Raw genomic sequence first — 8,888 nt, 5'->3', positions numbered from 1 at the left:
AGTCTAGCCTATAGTCTAGTCTATATTCTAGTCTATAGTGTAGTCCATATTCTAGTAGATAGTCTAGTCTATTGTCTAGTCTATAGTCCAGTCTATTGTCAAGTCTATTGTCAAGTCTATAGTCTAGTCTATTGTCTAGTCTATAGTCTAGTCTATAATCTAGCCCATAGTCTAATTTATAGTCCAATCTATAGTCTAGTATATAGTCCAGTCTATAGTCTAGTCTATAGTCTAGTCTATAGTCTAGTCTATAATCTAGTCTATAGTCTAGTCTATAGTATAGTCTATAGTCTAGTCTATAGTCTAGTCTATAGTCTAGTCTATAGTCTAGTATATAGTCTAGTCTATAGTCTAGTCTATAGTGCCGTTTGTAGTCTAATCTAAAGTATAGTCTATACTACAGTATAGTATGTAGACTAGTTTATATTCTAGTCTATGGTAGTATCTACTGTGATTTGTTGCTAATTTATTTTTAAATATCTTGATGACCTTAAACCCATGTTAATTCCTACCATCATACAGTTTAGAGATTATTTCTCGAGGATATCACTGCTAACAAAAACTATAACGAGTCTAAATTAATACTCTCTTCCTGTCTGCCTTTTAGTTGTTTTCGTTTGATCCTCTGTCCCTATTTTCAGCATTTGAACTCTATTTATGTAAATCCACTCTTAACTGTACAGCTGAATTCTAATAAGTCGGCCATTCCGCCTTTTTTAACTGATAATTATTGCAATATTTTAATGAATAAAAATAAAATTGGTGGTTAAGTCATTTTATAATAAATATGAACAAGATTTCCACAGTTCTGTTCGCTTCAATTAATAATATTTTGTATGTTTTATGGAGAAAAATTATTAAGGATATTCAATAACAAAAAGGAGACATTATATTCAAAGAGTGCTTATTGATTTATTTGCTCTTTGAAGACAGTGTCTTTATATAATTCTATCTTTTGTGTTATTAAATTTTTCTAATACCTATCTTTCGGATACAATTTTGCCACTATATTTGTAAAAGATGCGCAATCATCTGTATATTGATTGTAATATTAAATGAGAAGTGGCTAGGTTGTTATATTTTTTAGCCAGACATTTTAAAATGTTTCATTATATTAGATATCATCTGAACTATCATTTTAATGGCACCTGTCATTACCAAAATCCCTTTTAATTTTAAAGAAGTATTTCGGAAATAACAGATGATCTGACACATATGTTTATGTGGCCCCCGAAAGCATTTCATTTATGCAATTTAGCTCAAAACATTGTTTGGGATTATATTTATGATTTTCTTTCACTTCTTCTTATGAACACCCCTGCTATTATTTGTTTTTGATTTTTTACTACTTTGCATTTGAAATACACTTCATTGCACAGAAATTTAATTCAACCATTTATGCTGATCATCGAATTTTTTTTTTTGTCTTATGAGCAATTTTGTTCTTTTTTTCTGTTTTCTGTGCAGACTTTTTGTTGTATTTAAGAGGGGATTTTGTCGCCAGTGTCGCTTGTTATTAGACATTTTAATATTGTCGTTAGGATTTTTTCTGTATTTATTTATTAGTTTTTGTTGTTATTTTTATGGAGTTTTGTTTTAAACAGACCATGGTGATCAGTCTAGGCGGCAGACTATTTTTTGCTTAAATTGTTATGTTTTGGGTGTTAAGTTTTAGGTTTTAATCCTTGACGAGCAAAGTTAAATAAAACGGTACATTTAATATTTATAAATATTAGATTAAAACTAATATTAGCATTTTATAATTAAAGTGTTCATAGTTTATTTGTAGGGTGTTAGAATTTCCCATGGATAAAATTTTGCAAGATCTGAAATCTTTTAAACCCACAATGGGTTAGGTCGCCATATGTTTGACATAAAAACCTTCTATATAATAATACATCTAAAATTAAATAAAATAAAACAAAATTACAATAAAATAAATAAAAATAAATACTCGTACGATCAAGAAAAAAAATAAATAAAAAAACACTACTAAATACTCACTCATCAACCATGTGTGCGATTTATTTTTCGGGTGTGTGTGATTTATTTTATTTAAGTATCAATTTATTTTTTTTTTTGTCATTTTTGCTTGTTAAACAAATAATAAAAAAAAAACCTAAAAAGAAAATAAAATAAATAATAAAAACAACTAGAATAAAAGTATAAAATAACGATATATGTTTGTTGGGTTTGTTACCTTATTCTTTTTCTACTTCTACTGTTTTCAAGTAGGTAATTTTGACAACAACAAAAACAACGTTAAAATAACATGCGACCGATCCGGCCGTAAAGTTCGTCAATAAGATGTTGGTGTTAGTTAACCGTATTATTCTATAGAATACCAATCGTAGCAACAACAATAAAAAATTTGTTAATATGAGTTTTTTTTTGAATACAAATTTAACAAAATTGTTACGTTATTTTAGTTTTGTTGGAATGAGTGTGTCAGTTCAAAATCAGCCCTATGCTGGTAAATAAGGCGCCGAGACAACGATCATTTCGGTAGGCGATAACATTTATGAAGAACAAGAATTTGAACACATTTCATCCAAAAAGAAGGAGATCTTGTACCATCGAAGGGAATCTGTAGCGAATGCAACTGATTCGTTTGATGAGTGTCTATAAAGTAGAATTTAGATTAGAATATAGATTAGACTATATACTTGATTTTATACTAAACTATGGACTAACCTATACAATAGAATATAGACTAGAATAAAAACTAGTCTATAGACTAGACTATAGACTAGACTATAGACTAGACTATAGACTAGACTATAGACTAGACTATAAACTAGACTATCAACTAGACTATAAACTAGTCTATAGACTAGTCTATAGACTAGACTATAGACTAAACTATAGACTAGACTATAGACTAGACTATAGACTAGACTATAGACTAGACTATAGACTAGACTATAGACTAGACTATAGACTAGACTATAGACTAGACTATAGACTAGACAATAGACTAGACTATAGACTAGACTATAGACTAGACTATAGACTAGACTATAGACTAGACTATAGACTAGACTATAGACTAGACTATAGACTAGACTATAGACTAGACTATAGACTAGACTATAGACTAGACTATAGACTAGACTATAGACTAGACTATAGAACTAGACTATAGACTAGACTATAGACTAGACTATAGACTAGACTATAGACTAGACTATAGACTAGACTATAGACTAGACTATAGACTAGACTATAGACTAGACTATAGACTAGACTATAGACTGAACTAGACTATAGACTAGACTATAGACTAGACTATAGACTAGACTATAGACTAGACTATAGACTAGACTATAGACTAGACTAGACTAGACTAGATAGACTAGACTATAGACTAGACTATAGACTAGACTATAGACTAGACTATAGACTAGACTATAGACTAGACTATAGACCTAGACTATAGACTAGACTATAGACTAGACTATAGACTAGACTATAGACTAGACTATAGACTAGACTATAGACTAGACTATAGACTAGACTATAGACTAGACTATAGACTAGACTATAGACTAGACTATAGACTAGACTATAGACTAGACTATAGACTAGACTATAGACTAGACTATAGACTAGACTATAGACTAGACTATAGACTAGACTATAGACTAGACTATAGACTAGACTATAGACTAGACTATAGACTAGACTATAGACTAGACTATAGACTAGACTATAGACTAGACTATAGACTAGACTATAGACTAGACTATAGACTAGACTATAGACTAGACTATAGACTAGACTATAGACTAGACTATAGACTAGACTATAGACTAGACTATAGACTAGACTATAGACTAGACTATAGACTAGACTATAGACTAGACTATAGACTAGACTATAGACTAGACTATAGACTAGACTATAGAGACTAGACTATAGACTAGACTATAGACTAGACTATAGACTAGACTATAGACTAGACTATAGACTAGACTATAGACTAGACTATAGACTAGACTATAGACTAGACTATAGACTAGACTATAGACTAGACTATAGACTAGACTATAGACTAGACTATAGACTAGACTATAGACTAGACTATAGACTAGACTATAGACTAGACTATAGACTAGACTATAGACTAGACTATAGACTAGACTATAGACTAGACTATAGACTAGACTATAGACTAGACTATAGACTAGACTATAGACTAGACTATAGACTAGACTATAGACTAGACTATAGACTAGACTATAGACTAGACTATAGACTAGACTATAGACTAGACTATAGACTAGACTATAGACTAGACTATAGACTAGACTATAGACTAGACTATAGACTAGACTATAGACTAGACTATAGACTAGACTATAGACTAGACTATAGACTAGACTATAGACTAGACTATAGACTAGACTATAGACTAGACTATAGACTAGACTATAGACTAGACTATAGACTAGACTATAGACTAGACTATATACTATAGACTAGACTATAGACTATGCTATAGACTAGACTATAGACTAGACTATAGACTAGACTATAGACTAGACTATAGACTAACTATAGACTAGACTATAGACTAGACTATAGACTAGACTATAGACTAGACTATAGACTAGACTATAGACTAGACTATAGACTAGACTATAGACTAGACTATAGACTAGAATATAGACTAGACTATAGACTAGACTATAGACTTTTTTTTTTTTTAAAGAGGTGAAATCATCAAAAGACAATGTGCGAGACTTTAACACGCTAAAACACCCCTACTAAACTAAACCTAGACTAAACTATAGACTAGACTAGACTATAGACTAGACTATAGACTAGACTATAGACTAGACTATAGACTAGACTATAGACTAGACTATAGACTAGACTATAGACTAGACTATATACTATAGATTAGACTATAGCCTATGCTATAGACTAGTCTATAGACTAGACTATAGACTAAACTATAGACTAGTCTATAGACTAGACTATATACTATAGATTAGACTATAGCCTATGCTATAGACTAGTCTATAGACTAGACTATAGACTAAACTATAGACTAGACTATAGACTAGACTATAGACTAGACTATAGACTAGACTATAGACTAGACTATAGACTAGACTATAGACTAGACTATAGACTAGACTATAGACTAGACTATAGACTAGACTATAGACTAGACTATAGACTAGACTATAGACTAGACTATAGACTAGACTATAGACTAGACTATAGACTAGACTATAGACTAGACTATAGACTAGACTATAGACTAGACTATAGACTAGACTATAGACTAGACTATAGACTAGACTATAGACTAGACTATAGACTAGACTATAGACTAGACTTTAGACTAGACTATAGACTAGACTATAGACTAGTCTATAGACTAGACTATATACTATAGATTAGACTATAGCCTATGCTATAGACTAGTCTATAGACTAGACTATAGACTAAACTATAGACTAGACTATAGACTAGACTATAGACTAAACTATAGACTAGACTATAGACTAGACTATAGACTAAACTATAGACTAGACTATACACTAGACTATAGACTAGACTATAGACTAGTCTATGGGCTAGACTATTGACTAGACTATAGACTAGTGTATACACTAGACTATAGACTAGACTATAGACTAGTGTATACACTAGACTTTAGACTAGACTATAGACTAGTGTATACACTAGACTATATACTATAGATTAGACTATAGACTAGACTATAGATTAGACTATAGACTTGACTATAGACTAGACTAGACTATAAACTAGACTATATACTAGACTATAGACTAGACTAAAGAATAAACTATAAACTCGACTATATACTCTACTAAAGACGTGACGACATATTAGCGAATCTACTAGATTAAATACTAGGCTTTTATTAAGTGATACTCGACTTTAGACTGGAAAATAGTAACTTTAGACTTGGCTAAAGATTGACTTCAAACCTAAATGTATCCTGGCTATCGGTAAATATGTATATTAAGCTATTTTGTCGTGATTTACTTGGGAATATGGTTTTAAATTCTGATCCTTGAGCTCATTGCCGCCCAGTTTAAAGCCAAACGTACTTAAGTTTTTTTTTTTAATTTTCCAGCGTGGGGCAGCTTAGAAAAAGTGTTCTTCTCCATTTACTGTTTATTCACACTCTTCTTTTAGCAATTTCTTCTTCTTTTTAATTTTTTACTACTATTTACTACTACTATTACGTATACACAGATACAACTACTATGTATGGCTAATCAAATATTCCACTAACAAAAATTTATAAAAAAAATTAACCAAAAAAAATTTTATGCAAACATTTGCAAAAATTTGTAAATGAAATCGAAATTAAACGAGAAAGAAACAAAAAAACATAAAAAATAACCAAAAAGAAATGATACCACTAAATAAAGTAAGAAGAAGCTGAAACTAAATTCAAACACGTACAAGATAGAAAAAAAGTAACAACAACAACAATGACATGACAACAAAAAATAAACTAACGAATTGAGAAAAGAAATTCTCATTTTTTGGTTTTGAAGTTGAGCTTGAAAACATAATTCATGTTGAGTTCAGGTGTGATGGTGTGGTAGGTTGTTTTAAAAGAGTTGAATATAAAGAAAAAATAGTTAATTAAATAAACAATTTAATAAAAGCTTAAAGTAAATAAATATTTAGAATTATTGTTATTAATTTTTATTAAATATTAAAAGACAAACATATTAACAAATTTGCATATTTATTATTAATATTTTTTAAAATTTTCCTGACATGTGCAGTTTTGTTTTTTAAAACTGTTTCAGTTTTTTTGTTTATAATGGAATTTTTTTCTTAATTGTGTGAATTATTTTTTAAAATTTCAAAAAAGAGGAAATCCATTTAAAATTCTTTGTTTTGTGTTTTATAAAAACATTGAGTTTTTAATTTCAACAGTTTATGTCCATAATAATAAAAACCTGCCAAAGTGCATTTAAAAATTTCCATTGTTTAATGGCCATATTGACAAAATGTTTAGTTCAATATACAAAAAGAATCAAATTTATAATGGTTTTTTTTCTTTAGTAGCTGAAGCTTTGTATACGAAGTTTGAATAACAAATTTTGGGATGTCTGCAAAATAGTGTCATTATACCCTACACCACTATTATACATTTGTGTTGATGTTTGAAACAACATCTACCTTAAACGGTTCAAAAAGACTTTCTGAGTCGATAAAGCTTTGCCCGTCTCATTGTCCATGTAAATCTTGTGCGCACGCTACAGGTCAAAATTTTCAATATAATTTCAAAATGGCCCCCATATCAAACCGTACCGCCAATTAGGGCTTTTGAATTTATGATTGTGTTAAATGTTATAGAATTTATACAAATTAGATTGTCGATTTTTGTAATGATCGGGCCTCATTTGACCCCATACAAAGTCTTCTTCAGAAAATTAATTAATGGTTGAAATTCACTTTTAAACATTTATCTTTACCCCAGAAAAAAGACTTTTTTTTGACAATTAATTGTTAAAATATTTCGGATTAGGGTAAAATGCTTTAACATACTCACTGGTGTAGTGTATTATATGTTCGGTCATGTCCCACTAAACATTCTTGCTTGTTTTTAAAAAAATGTTGTTTATTTCTATTCAAGGACAAACGGAGCCTAGACTGAAGTCATTCACATTTTTACTTAAAGTTTTTTATAGAATTTTTGAAATTTGATTAAAAAACTTTAAATCAGCTGATATGAGTTAAACTATGTTACTACGGGTTACTATAAATAGTAGTGAAATAAATGATAGTGAAATAGTATTTTTTATTTTTGTAAAACTTCTTTACGTAATGTTTTGTAAAATGGCTTTAGTTAGTTAGTTAGTTAGTTTGAAAGAATAGTGTATGCTAAATCAGATATAAAGAACAGTTAGGCTTATACCTATCACTATCGGGTCTGTTATGAGTTGATTTCTTAAAGTCTAGATTAACAGACCAGAACATCAGCAACTAACTTACCACGGTTTAGAAAATAGATTTAATGTTCATGAAAATAGATTTAATCTGGCAATTCTAAATCATGGTCGTACCTGAGTATACAAGGAACACTACGTCAACCAAGCCTTTGGAAACATTGTTAAATAATCCCGAACGGCTTAATGTTTAAAATGCTTTACACAAACATCGGACGTACACTATTACACACTAGTAAGATAATTTATTGGGAACTATGTATGATACGATGATCTCAGATCAAATATCATAAACATTAGAAATTTCAAAAATATTCGAGTAAATATTCCTAGAAGTCCAAGTAATTGGTCTAAGGATCGACATTGAAAACCTCGTAAACCGCAATAAACTACCGGCTATCTAGTCGAAACATTTGATTCAGTCAGAAGTTCTTGTAATATTGGAACGTGTAAACTGAAATGGTATATATGTGTCACCAGACGTAAGACGATATCTAAGATCGTATTTGACTGTACAACTGGCTTGAAATAAACAGCCGCCAGACGTAAGACTATATCAGGGGATAGGGTTAAATTATAGACAATATTCGATTGAAAAGAGTCTTAACCGAATACTTTTCTAGAGGTGAGCTTTACATCATATGAATGCCCCGACCACCGGGGCATGTTTCCCTAATGGAAGACCCCATTTTTGGTGTTATTGCACTTTCGAGAAAAATAGATGCTACCGATAGCTCTAGTTTGATGAGACTAAAAACTGGTGATATAATTTCAATCCTTGGATTATTCTAGGATTGATTTGACATGGGATTGAAAAAGAGATCCACATAATTTGGTACTACGGGTGGCCAGTTTCTCACAGGACTATGTCCTGGCTGGTCAGTTGGTTGAGGTTCCTTCGGGATTCACGTAGTGGCTGTGGTTTAAAACCAA

General features: G+C 30.5%; 1 protein-coding gene across 3 annotated transcripts in view; it reads left to right on the top strand.

The window, feature by feature from the left end:
- Positions 1-8,888, top strand: part of LOC111675441 (A disintegrin and metalloproteinase with thrombospondin motifs 9) — a 143,758-nt gene that overhangs the window by 2,137 nt on the left and 132,733 nt on the right. The gene's annotated exons all lie outside the window — the stretch shown is intronic.

This window comes from Lucilia cuprina, chromosome 4 (assembly GCF_022045245.1).
Source record: "Lucilia cuprina isolate Lc7/37 chromosome 4, ASM2204524v1, whole genome shotgun sequence".
In the NCBI taxonomy this organism is placed as follows: Eukaryota; Metazoa; Arthropoda; class Insecta; order Diptera; family Calliphoridae; genus Lucilia; species Lucilia cuprina.
Note: the sequence above shows the minus strand (reverse complement) of the source record. Positions and strands in the feature narration are given on the sequence as shown.